We start from the raw sequence: 13,068 nt of genomic DNA, 5'->3' as shown, positions 1-13,068 counted from the left end.
AGCCTTTAGTCTCCAGACCTAAGACATAAGTAAATGACCTTAGGATCCAAATGGAACAAAAAGAAAAAGCAAGGCAATTTTGGCTTCTTAGAAAAGGAAGACATGATACTCTAAACACACAAACTGGATAAAGAGGCTTTAAAGTGCTTGTTTTTGAAAGGTTTTAAAAGAAATAAGTGATGAATACCTAAAGATTTAGGGGAAACACATTTCTATTTTTACAAGTACTGCAGTGAGTTAAATAAAAAACACTATGACGAATATTTTCACAGGTCTACGGGTTAAAAAAAAAAAAAAAAGGAAATGTGGCCAGAGTGGTTTTTATAGTCTCAATTTCTGAAAAGGTCATAGCCTGGAGCCTGAAAAAACAATTTTCATACTATTTCACATAGTACTGGGAATACTTCAATTACAGAAAAATCTCTGCCATGACTTAAGAGCTCAGGTTCTAAAGCAACCACACGCAGTGAGACCAAAGTCACCAAAAAGTCACAGAAAATTCTGCTACATGCTTCCTGTCTCATCCAGTCTCTCCGTTGTGAAGACATTTGGCAACTGCAGGAAGTGTGAGGCTGTGTACACACAGCCTGCTTCAGGGGGAGGTGTGCTTCCCCTTTTCTGCAAGGTGAGGACAGATAATCCAGCTTCTTGACAACTCCACCAATATCCTCCACCAGGGCCGAGGGCCCTAGCAGTTACTTCCTATGGGGACACCTGCTGTACCACATCGAGGTTGAGACCCACACCCAGCAAGATTCCACGAAGCAATAGGTTCCATCCATTGTCACCCTGAACATCACCTTAATGTAAACCATTGCTTGACTCCAGTCCAGGGTTTCAAAGCTCCACATTCCTGACCAGACTTAAACTTTTACATGGCATATGGTATTAACTTCTTTACAGACCAAATATGATCACACTAATAATTTAAGGCATGCTTATTTTAAGCAATTAGGGGTAGTCATTAATTATTAAATATAAAAATGTCAATACTTTTATTCCGTTGATTCTTTCGATATGATAGGCTTAAGCAGATTTGCAGACTGTCTTGGGAACTTGCTTACTTTTGTTCCCATAATAATCAATACTAACGGAACACACACACACAATAATGATGGCTTGTTGCTTCCATGGAGGGGGGAAGTTCCCGCAGAACTTGGTGTGCTGTGCAGGTAGATGTCCAGCCTCAGGGTGCTGAATTGGCCTTGAGGATGGTGGGACACACAGCTGCTATAGTAAGAAAAGGAAAGGCAGGGAGGACCCTACAGAAGCTGCCACTCCTCTCCCTAGGGCGGGCTGCTCCCAGACCCATCCTGGAGGGGAGTGGGGATGCTGAAGGAAGGAGACTTACAGATTTTCCTAAAGCAATCAAGGCCTGTAAGAATTTAGGCCACACTGTCCACCTTTTCCTGGACACATCAATGTGCCACCTCACATATAATATCTTAATTTTTTTTTAATCTCGCAGCTCACTTTGATCTCTAAAGACAAGGCAAGGCAATAAGCATGTAAGTGTCATGCATGACCCTTTCCCCTGGATCCTTGTGATGTGGCTGAAGCAATTCCCAGATCCGCTGGGATCTAACAAGTTTCCTTTCAGCTACTCTCAAATCTATTGATTCCCAAGCCAATACATGAATATAAAAACCGTTTCATTTGTGTAATGCCGTTGAGTTTAGAAACCAGAGGCAAATCCATTTTATTACAAAGATTCTCAAAGGGCTGCAATAGCTGCACCGGGAGGAGGGTACACTTGAGCGGTTGTGTCCAATGAAGGAAAGTTTTTGTTAATGATGACATCACTGACATCTCTCAAATTTAAAGGAGCACTTAAAGCACAACAGATGCAATTTTTCCCATCCAGTGAGAAGCTACTAGGGAAGGCCTCCGGGTTCACAGTCAAATTGCAGTAAAGGTTCCCCTGCGGTCCAGCCAGACCCAAAACGGAGCAAGCGAGCGAGTGGTACGCGGGGCTCCAGTGGCCCACGCAGCACTGCCTGAGCGCCCGGCTGGCGGCCTCACGCGCTGTTCCTGGGCCCCGGCGCGCCCCGGAGCCTGCCAGCGCCGCGGGACCCCAGGCGCGCCCCCACGCCCGTCATCACGTTCCAGTGCAGGCAGCTCAAGGGCCCGGAGGAGACGATGGCCCAGACCCAGCCGGGGCGCCGCGCCCTGCCCGGGAGACGCGCGCTGGGCCGGAGCCGGCGGGGTCCACAGCGGCGCCCGCAATGCAGCGCGCCGCGAACCCTGCGCGGGGCCCGCGACCCCCGCAGCCCCTGTGCCTCGGCGCCGGGGCCCCGGGGTCGCCCGGCCTCTGCGCCCCCCTGCCTCTCCGCGGAGCACGGAGGGACCCGGCGCCCGCGCTCCGCCAGCCACCTGCCTGGCCCGCGGCCCCGGCCCCGCCACTGCCGCCGGCAGCACCGCGGCCAGCGCCGCCTCCCTCACCTGCCGCGCCGCGCCGCGCCGCGCCGCTCCGCTCCGCCAGCCTCAGCGCCGCAGTCGCCGCTACCCGACTTCCATTTTCTCTCGCTTTAAAGGAAAATCAGATCAGCTGTTCGGCTCGCGCTCCGGCTCCGCGGCCCCCTCCCCAGCTGCCGCTCGCGGTCTCGGGGCCTCTCCTCCCCCGCCTCCTCCCGCGCTCCGCTCCGCCCCTCGCACCCCTCCCGGCCCCGCCCGCAGACGCCCGGCGCGCGCCCTGCCCTGACGTCACCGGCCCCCGCCGCGCCCCGCCCCCGCCCCGCCCCCGCCCCGCCCCCGCCCCGCCCCTCGTGGACGAGCGCGCCCCCGCGCCGGCGTCCCCGGGGCGCGCGTCCTCGCTGCCCGGGCCGGTGCGGCGGGAGGGGCCTCCGCGAGAAGCGCGCTCTCCCCGGGCGCGGGAAAGCTCACGCCGCCGGGGGCCTCCTGGCACCTGCCGCGGGGACTGCAGGGGAAGCCGCTTAAATCGCCTGCCTTTGCCTTCTCACCCTCGCCCTTGTGAGTCCACCTTTCTCATTTCTTACCGCCGCTCACTCTTCCCCAACTTTCCCTACCCGCCCTGTCTCCGCTCCCTTTCCAAGCGTTTGGGGGCCCATGCATCACCTTCCTGCGAAGTTGCGCCTTCTGATCCGAAACTGGTGTTCTTACCTTTCCCCGTTTCTTGCCTTCGTCTTGATACCTCATGCCACCGCTTCTAGGGGTTCTTGTCGCCGATACCCAGGCCTGTCCTCTGCTTTCCGTTCACTCTCACATCACCCTTCGGTGTAACCACGCCCCCCCCCCCCCCCCATTCCAAATAATGTGTTATGTTACAGGTTAGTTAATACCATCCTCATGCGTTTCTTGACAACTGTTATTTCACTTACTTTAGGACTTTTTGCTTAGTTTTGCACATTACATATATGTTTAATAGTAGTTTAGTAATTTATTTGACTTTTTGAATTGATACACAGTAAAATTGACTTTGAGGGGAAGGAGGGGTGTAAAACACTTGTTTGGATTCCTGTGGCCACCAGCACAGTTAGGATACATCAACCAAAGAATTATCTCTTGCCCTTTGATAGCCACACCCTCCCTGAACCATAATACACAACCATTGACATACTTTTGCCTACATCCCTGCGGTTTTGCCTTTTTTGAGAATTTTATGTTCGCGGAATTATGCCATATGCAACATTTTGAGTCTGACTTTATTCATTCACCATTATGCTTTTGAGATTCACCCATGTTGTGTGTATCAATAGTTCTTTTTTATTGTTGGATGCTATCCCATTATTGGTGCCACATTTTGTTTCTTCAACCACTGAAGAATATTTAAGTGATTTCCAGTTTTTGGCGATTGTGAATAGATACTCTTTAGGCACTTGCATGCCGAGTTGTGTGTGGACAAAAGTTTTCAAATTAGTTGGGTAAATACCTTGGAGTGCCAACAGAAACCTCATTTAACATTATAGGAGTCCTACAGCTTTCCAGAGTGTGTACACCATTTTCATAACCACTAGCAATTATGAGTCTCACTTTCCTGTATCCTTGCCAGCACTGGATATTTTATATATATACATGTATAATTTATACAGCAAACACACACACATGCACATATATGCATATAGGGCATTTTCATAGTTGTGGAGACACATGTCATTGTCGTTCTAATTTTCAATTCCCTACTAAAAGTTATATTGAGCATCTTTTCGTATGTGTATTTCCTAGCTATATATCTTCTTTGATGAGGAATCTGTTTACATCTTCGCCTATTTTAATTTGGGGTTTTTAATTTTCTTATTATTGAGTTTTAAGAGTTCTTTTCAAAATTTTTTTATTGGAGTTCAATTTGCCAACATAGAGCATAACACCCAGTGCTCATCCCAGCAAGTGCCCCCCTCAGTGCCTGTCACCCAGTCACTCCCACCCCCCGCCCACCTCCCTTTCCACCACCGCTTGTTCGTTTCCCAGAGTAAGGAGTCTCTCATGATCTGTCTCCCTCTCTGATGTTTCCCACTCATTTTTTCTCCTTTCCCCTTTATTCCCTTTCACTACTTTTTATATTCCCCAAATGAATGAGACCATATAATGTTTGTCCTTCTCCGATGACAAATACCCACCATTTGCTTCGACGTGGATCGAACTAGAGGGTATTATGCTGAGAGTTTAAGAGTTCTTTGTGCATTTTGGATAGAAGTACCTTATAAGATATGTGTTTTGTAAATATTTTCTGCCAGTGTGAGGCTTGTTTTTCATTCTCTTCATAGTGTCTTTTGCAGAGTAGAAGTTTTTAATTTTAATAAAAGTCTAACTTTTTTTCTTTCAAGAATCATACTTTTGGTATTATATCTAAAAATATCACCAAATCCAAAGTCACATAGATTTAAGCCTGTTTTCTTCTTCAAATTTTATAGTATTATATTTCACATTTAGGTGTATGCTCTATTTTTACTTAATTTTTGTGAGGGTATAGGGTCTATGTCAAGACTTTTTTTTTTTTTTTTTTTTTTTGCATGTAGATGTTCAGTTGCTTCAGCATCATTTCTTGAGAAAACTATTCTTTCCCCCACTGAATTACCTTTGCTTTGTTATCAAAGATCAGCTAATTGTGTTTATGTTGGTATGTTCTGTTGCATTGATACATATGTCTACTCTTTAACCAATAATATCAGAGTGTCTTGATTACTGTAATTTTATAGTAAGTCTTGAAGTTGGGTAGTGTCATTCTTCTGATTTTGTTCTTCTGTACTATATTGGCTATTCTAGCTCTTGCTTTTTCATATAAACTTTAGGATCAATTTGTAGATATCTGAAAATAGCTTGTTCATATTTTAATTGGGATTCCGTTGATCTGTGGATCAAGTTTGAAGAATTTATGTCTTAACAAGATTGATATAAAGTATCTATCCATTTATTTAGATCTTCTTTGAATTTTGCAATTCAACTGCATTTCCAGCAATGTTTTATGGTTTTCTGTATAAAAGTTCTATACATATTTTGAGTTACATGTAAGCATTTTATTTTTTGGAGTTATTGTATATGAAATTGTTTCTTTTTTTTTTTTTTTTTTTTTTTTTTTTTTATTTATTTATTTATGATAGGCACACAGTGAGAGAGAGAGAGGCAGAGACACAGGCAGAGGGAGAAGCAGGCTCCATGCACCGGGAGCCCGACGTGGGATTCGATCCCGGGTCTCCAGGATCGCGCCCTGGGCCAAAGGCAGGCGCCAAACCGCTGCGCCACCCAGGGATCCCTGAAATTGTTTCTTAATTTCTAATTTCGGTTGTTCATTGCTAGACTATAGGAAAGCAGTTGACCTTGTATATTAACCTTGTATCTTGTAACCATGCTATACTTGCCCTAGGAATATTTTTGAGGATTCTTTGCGATTTACTACATAGGCTATTGTCATCTACTAATAGTTAGGTGCTGCTGAAGCAAGCACTGTCATCTATTAATAGAAACAGTTTTATTTCTTCCTTTTTGATCTGTATAGATGTTATTGTTTTTTCTTGTCCTCTTAAACTAGCCAAGACTTCCAGTATAACGTGGAATAGGACTGATAAAAGAGAACATCCTTGCCTTGTTCCTGATTTTAGGGGGAAGCATCCAGTTTCTCATCATTAAGTATGATATTAGCTATAGTTTTTTTGTGCATATTCTTTAACAAATTGAGGATGTTTTTCTCTATTTCTGGGTTACAGAAAGCTTTCTTCTTTTTAAATGAATGGATGTTGAATTTTGTCAGATGCTTTTTCTGCATCTCTTGATATGATCACATGATATTTCTTATTTAGCTTATTGATGTGATGGATTATTTGTTTGATGTTTGACGTACAGATGGCCAACAGACATACGTAAAAGATGCTCAACATCACTCATCATCAGGGAAATACAAATCAAAACCACAACGAGATATCACCTCAGACCTGTCAGAATGGCTAAAATTAACAACACAGGAAACAAGAGGTGTTGTCCAGGATGCAGAGAAAGGGGAATCTTCTTATAACCGTTGGTGGGAATGCAAAGTGGTTTAGCCACTCTGAGAAACAGTATGGAGATTCCTCAAAAAGTTAAAAATAGAACTAACCTATGATCAGCAATTGCACTCCTAGATATTACCCAAAGGACACAAAAATACTAATTTAAAGGAGTTACATGCATCCTGATGTTTAGAGCAGCATTATCAACAAGAGCCAAATTATGGAAACAGCCCAGCTCAAATGTCCATCGACTAATGGATGGATAAAGAAGATATGGGGTGTGTGTGTGGTGTGTGTATATATATATATATATATATATATATATATATATATATATATCTGTGTTTTTCTTATCTTTTATCATGCTTTGTAAATTTTTATTGAAATCCAGACATATTGTATTGAGAAATGAGAATTGAGGTATATCCTTGACTCTATAATAAGGATTGATATTAATGTGGGTAGGGTTGAGGATTTGTTTTATGGCTGTTGTAGATACCAGAGGCTTCAAATTCTTCTATTATCCTTGTTTTTGTCTTCTCTCTTAACCTTGGGCCTACCTGAGGACTCCACCTCAGAAAGATAATCTGTGTTGTGCAGCTTTTTTTATCTGTAATTCACTGTTAGTATCCTGGAACCCTGTCAGTATAGTGGTAAGGTATGGGTGAGGGGGAGTGTTTCATAATCTTCCAATTATATTGAGTCCTTTACCATACATGTTTCTCTGGCCAATGACCTGGACAAGTGTTTTTTCTTATACGGATTTCCCTTCCATCATGCCTTAGATGAGACAGGGAGGCTACAGCAGGTGGGTTGAGAGGACTACCTTTTTTATGGTAATGGAACAGGGCTCCAATAAAGTTGGCCTTTTTTATGGAAAAGGCTCTGGTATATTTTTCACAAGGATTAGTCTTCCTTTCCCTGCTAATGCCAAAAAGGACTCTCCCTTGGACCTTCATTGTGAGAACCTGGCAAGGTTTCTAGAGGTAATGTCCACGAAAGTATGGGAGTCCTCCTAAGATTGGGCCCTTAGAAGTTTCTTACTTTCAAACTAGTCCACACTCACTCAGCCTCTTGTAATTTGTCAAAATTACCATTAGGTGTTCCACCAGTGTGTGGTCTCCATAGCTGCTCCAGGTGCGCAAATCTCAGTGTGACTTTCTAGATTGACCAGTCTTTTCAGATTTTCGGGTGGTAGTTTGTCCTGCAACACTAATTTTCTGATGGGTCCAAGAAAAGTCATAGCTTTTCTATTTGTCCAATTCTTATTGTAGAGACAATGATCTGCAAGCTCTTTACACACTAGAGCCCAAATCGGATGTCTCCCTACCATTAGGTTTGTAAAATGCATTTTCCTAATGGTTAATGATAGTGAGCCTCTTTTCATGGGCTTATTTGCCATCCTTCTATTCTTTTTGGTGAATTTTCTCTTCAACTCTTAAACTCGGGGGTCCCTGGGTGGCTCAGCAGTTTGGCGCCTGCCTTTGGCCCAGGGCGTGATCCTGGAGTCCTGGGATCAAGTCCCACGTTGGGTTCCTTGCATGGAGCCTGCTTCTCCCTCTGCCTATGTCTTTGCCTCTCTCTCTCTCTCTCTCTCTCTCTCTCTCTGTGTGTCTCTTATGAATAAGTAAATAAAATCTTTTAAAAAAATCTTAAACTCATTATTTTCTTCTGTTAGGTTTTTGGGAGTTCTTTACATATTCTGGGTACAGTCCTTTATCAAATATATGATTTGCAAATATTTTCGTCCAATCTGTAGTATATCTATTCATTGTATTGAGAGGAGTTTTTTTCCATAGAGCAAACATTTTTAATTTTGATGAAATCTGATTTAAAATTTCTAATTTTATTTTATAGTTCAGATTTTTGGTGACATATCTAAGTACTCTTTGCCTAATTCCATGTCGCAAATACCTTCTATGTTTTCTCCAAAAAGTTTTATAGAATCGTACTTTACATTTATGCGTATCATCTATTTTTTTAAAGATTTTATTTATTTATTCATGAGAGACCCAGAGAGAGAGAGAGAGAGAGAGAGAGAGAGGGAGAGACACAGGCAGAAGGAGAAGCAGGCTCCATGCAGGGATCCCAATGCAGTACTCGATCCCAGAACCCTGGGATTATGACCTGAGTTGAAGGTAGATGCCCAACCAATGAGCCATCCAGGCATCCTTCACCTATTTTTTATTAGTTTCTTAAAAAAGTGTGAGGATTAAGTCCAGGTACATTTTTTTTTTTTTTTGGTCATGTAGATACCTAATTTTTTCAACATTTGTTGAAGGCTTTCCTTTCTACATTGAATCACCTTTGCACAACAATCAATTGTGTGGATTAACTTATGTATTTTATGTTGCATTGATTTATATATCCTTTCACCTTCTTTGATTTTTATACTTCTATATTAATTTTTAAAAATCTAATACTGTGAATCTTCTGTGTTCTTCTTTTTCAAAAAAATTTGGCTATACCAGTTCCTTTGCTTTTAAATATAACTTTAAGAATCAAGCTTATCTGTATTTACAAAAACACATGACAGGGTTTTGATGGGAATTGAGTTAAATATATAGATCAATCTGAGAAGAATTGATATCTTAAATGAATGTTTCCCAGTGTACATAATAAGTCTATTTATTTCGTCTTTGATTTCTTTAATCAGTATTTGGTAATCTAAAGATCCTTCACATGGTTTGGTAAATTTCTTTGTAAGCATTTCAAAAATAATTTGTTAAAGGTGTTGTGAATTTTCAAAAATTTCCATTTCCATTGTTTATTGCTAATTTATAGAAATATGATGGATTTTTGTGTGTTGACCTTGCATCCTACAACCTTCTTCTTTCTGGGGCTTTTTCATAGATTTTATGTATAGATAATATCATATTCTGTTAATATAAACAGCTTTTTTCTTCTTTTTCAGTCCTATGCCATTTATTTTTTTTTCTCACTAATTGCACTGGCAAGAGCTTCCAGTAGGAAAATGAATAAAAAGTGGTTAATGCAGACATCCGTGCCTTGTTTTTTATTTTTGCAGCAAAAAAAATCAGTCTTTCAACATTAAGTATGATGTTAGCTGAACGCTTTTATGGATGCCCTTGTCAGTGGTTGGGGGGTTCCCTTTTAGTCTGCTAAATGTTTGTGTTGTGTGTATTGAATTTTGTCAGATGTTTCTTTTGCATCAATTTCTAGGTTCATGTGGTTTTCTTCATTAATCTGTTAATACAATGGGTTATGTTGTCTGTTTTTGAATATTGAACCAGCCCTGCATTCCCAGGATATATCCAGCTTTTCATAGTGTTTTTTTTTCTTCTTTATGTTTTGCTGAAATCAATTTGTCAGTACTTTGTTGAACAACTCCGCATCTGCCTTCATGAGGATATATGTTCATTGTTCTCTTGTATTATCTTGGACTTAGCTTTGGGATCAGGGTAATGGTAATCTCATAAAATTTTCTATATTCTGGGGGTCATTATGTAGAATTTGTGCTGTTTCTTCTTTCAATACTTCATAATGTCACCAGTAAAACTGTGTGTGCATGGAGTTTTTCCCCAAAGGTTTTTAACTACAAATTCAGATAGATATGGAACTATCCAGGAATTCATATATCACTTTATGAGTTTACTCTCTTGTTCTCCCTTTTCTGCACAACCTTCTTCACTCTGTCCAACTTTCTGGTCTTCCACTCTGGCCTTCCTTCTTGGTCATCTATATAGAAAAATAGGACTTTAATCCCCTCTGCTCTGCCATACATATCCCACAACTACATCTCCATTCAGGGCCAAGTTGCAGGAGTATAGAGAAAGAAAAAAAAAAAAAGTAATGGAGATATTCTACATACTCTTGAAAATACATCTCCTCTCATCTCTATCAGCATTTTAGGTGCCTGCCTGGCCTCATTGCCTCTACTGCCACCATCACCATGGTGCAGTATTGCTTGAGTGTTGGGGCAGGAGAGAGGGGCCAAAAGAATTGTAAAATAATCCCCAATCCGAAAGAATGGGAATAAATCATTTCATGTAAGTGAAATACCCAGAGAATGAGAAAACAAGACATATCCTCTCCCGTCCTCAATGTATTGGGAAGGACAGAGATGTGACCTTGCACTACAGTCATTCTCAGAACAAGAGAGGTCATATATAGATACCATTGAGAGATGTTTCTTTGACCCTTTGACCCCGGACACACAATAAAAACTACCAGGTAAGCAGAGGAGACTAGGAAGAAGTCAGCAAGCATAGATTTGGAATCTCCATGAATTCCTTGGTAAAAACAGAACAAATAAGAGAATAAACTGTTTTCAGTTTATTCACTGAAACACTGGAACAGCATGTGCAACCACTTCGGAAATAAAATAATCTCACAAATACCAGTGTCAAAAAGAGTGGGAACAAATTATCTAGAGTTAATACCCCAGTGCAATTTTAGAAACTAGATGAGGAGCTGAAGGAAAGACAAAGGAAAGATAAAGGTGGCCTAGAGTTTTAGGTAATTCCTTCTATTTCTTTTTGTACTAAGAGTATCTATCATGCATGACTTTTTAAAATAGTCTTATAGAGGTATGACTGACCTAAAATAAACTGAACACAGTTAAAGAGTACAATTTGACAAGTTTTCACATATGCATATAGTCAAGAAACCATTACCATGACCAAGATGATTAATATTTCCATCACTTCCAATTTCCTTGTGGTCCTTGGTAGTCTCTTCCTCATGTCCTCCTTGTTCTTCCCTCTTCTCTCCCCATGCAACCACTGGTCTGCTTTCTGGTGTTGACATTTTAAAAAATACCTTTCCTGTCTTCATTGAAATTGTTTTTCTCCTTCAATAGGTAATAGTTTTCCTTTTTTTTTTTTAATTTATTTTTTATTGGTGTTCAATTTACTAACATACAGAATAACACCCAGTGCCCGTCACCCATTCACTCCCACCCCCCGCCCTCCTCCCCTTCTACCACCCCTAGTTCGTTTCCCAGAGTTAGCAGTCTTTACGTTCTGTCTCCCTTTCTGATATTTCCCACACATTTCTTCTCCCTTCCCTTATATTCCCTTTCACTATTATTTATATTCCCCAAATGAATGAGAACATATAATGTTTGTCCTTCTCCGACTGACTTACTTCACTCAGCATAATACCCTCCAGTTCCATCCACGTTGAAGCAAATGGTGGGTATTTGTCATTTCTAATAGCTGAGTAATATTCCATTGTATACATAAACCACATCTTCTTTATCCATTCATCTTTTGTTGGACACCGAGGCTCCTTTCCTAATGATAACCCATACACTGGTAGATCACTTTTACTAATGTTTTATTTAAGATAATGACATCTATGAGCATGAATGAGATTAACCTATAAAATTTCTTTCTCAGGTTCTCCCTTATCAAATCAAAGTTATATTAAATCCATAAAATTGTTGGAGGATATCAGGATAGGCATATAGGATTAGGTTGTATGGCATACAAAGGAGGCTAAAAATCTCAAGGGGTTAAATGCAACTGTATGTTTCTACATTGCAGGGCATCTTTGTTCACCTTTTCTGTATTTCTATATGCTGCCTTGTGCCCTAGGGGGCCCATCTGTATTAAAGGGCTTCCTTACTCTCCAGCTTCTGGTTGGGTCTGGCCAACAAGGAGCACTGGTGAGAGATGAGAGGGAGAAAAATCAAGTGAGAATGGATTACATATTTTTCTGCTATCTGTGGGATTGCCTCAAACTGGCAAACTAACATAATCTAGCCTAATTTCCAAGACTGTAAAATTTGCACTCCAACAAGTACCTGGAATGAGACTATTTCTATAACAATTCATGTCTACTTCTGGAAGTGTAGTCTCTATTTATCTGGAACAGTCTGAACAAAATGGAAATTATTACTTATTACATATTTAGCATAATGTGCTATTAAACCATCTGGGGACTCATTTTTTGTTATAATTCATTTGTTTAATTTTTATAGCTTTTTGTTGTGTTATAATATACATACAGTGCAAATATTATGCTGGTCTATACATACATCGTTCAATGCATTTTGCCAAATGTATAAACCCATTTAATTCACATCCCTATCAAGAAATTAAACATTTTTATTGTCCTGAAAAATTCTTTTTTCTAATTAAAGATTTTATTTTTCCTATCCTAGATCTTTTGCATTTCTTTATAATTAGAAAAACTGTTTCTTAATTTCTACAAAAATACTGCTAGAATTTTTATTGGAGTGCTTTTAATTCTACAGATTACTTTCAAGGAAAAAATGTCATCTTAAATATATTGAATCTTCTAACCGATTAATATGATATATAATGTATTTATTAAGGTCTTCTTTAATTTTTTTCAAAAATGGTATATAGTTTTTATAGAATAAAAAATTATCCATAAGTATTCATTTCTAACTATCTCTACTGTAAGTGGTATCTAAACAATTTTTCAATTAAATATTGCTAGTATAGAATACACTAGATTTTGTATATTGACTTTGTGTACTGCAACCTTGCTAAATTCACTTATTTGGGTTTTTTTTTCTTCTTGTCATGGGTTTCTTAGGATTTTCTACAAAGGTGATTATGTCATCTGTGAGTAAAGGCAATTTTACTTTTTTATTTTCACTATGCTATTTTTCTTAATACACTGGCTTGAAAATTCA

At 40.3% G+C, this 13,068-nt stretch overlaps 1 protein-coding gene and 1 long non-coding RNA gene across 9 annotated transcripts in view; one reads left to right on the top strand and one right to left on the bottom strand.

Moving 5' to 3' along the window:
* Positions 1-2,643, bottom strand: part of OTUD7A (OTU deubiquitinase 7A) — a 392,748-nt gene extending 390,105 nt beyond the window's left edge. For all 3 annotated transcript variants that reach the window (XM_072795875.1, XM_072795845.1, XM_072795885.1), the window contains exon 1: positions 2,443-2,643. The gene's annotated coding sequence lies outside the window, so the exon portion shown is untranslated. The remainder of the gene's footprint in view (positions 1-2,442) is intronic.
* Positions 2,644-2,812: 169 nt separating this feature from the next.
* The window catches only part of LOC140615841 (uncharacterized), a 176,785-nt gene continuing 166,529 nt past the window's right edge, over positions 2,813-13,068 (top strand). For all 6 annotated transcript variants that reach the window (XR_012016349.1, XR_012016347.1, XR_012016350.1 and 3 more), the window contains exon 1: positions 2,813-2,970. This is a non-coding gene — a long non-coding RNA (uncharacterized lncRNA). The remainder of the gene's footprint in view (positions 2,971-13,068) is intronic.

The sequence above is a fragment of the Canis lupus genome, chromosome 2 (genome assembly GCF_048164855.1).
Source record: "Canis lupus baileyi chromosome 2, mCanLup2.hap1, whole genome shotgun sequence".
In the NCBI taxonomy this organism is placed as follows: Eukaryota; Metazoa; Chordata; class Mammalia; order Carnivora; family Canidae; genus Canis; species Canis lupus.
The sequence above is the reverse complement of the archived record's forward strand: the minus strand, read 5'-3'. Positions and strand labels throughout refer to the sequence as shown.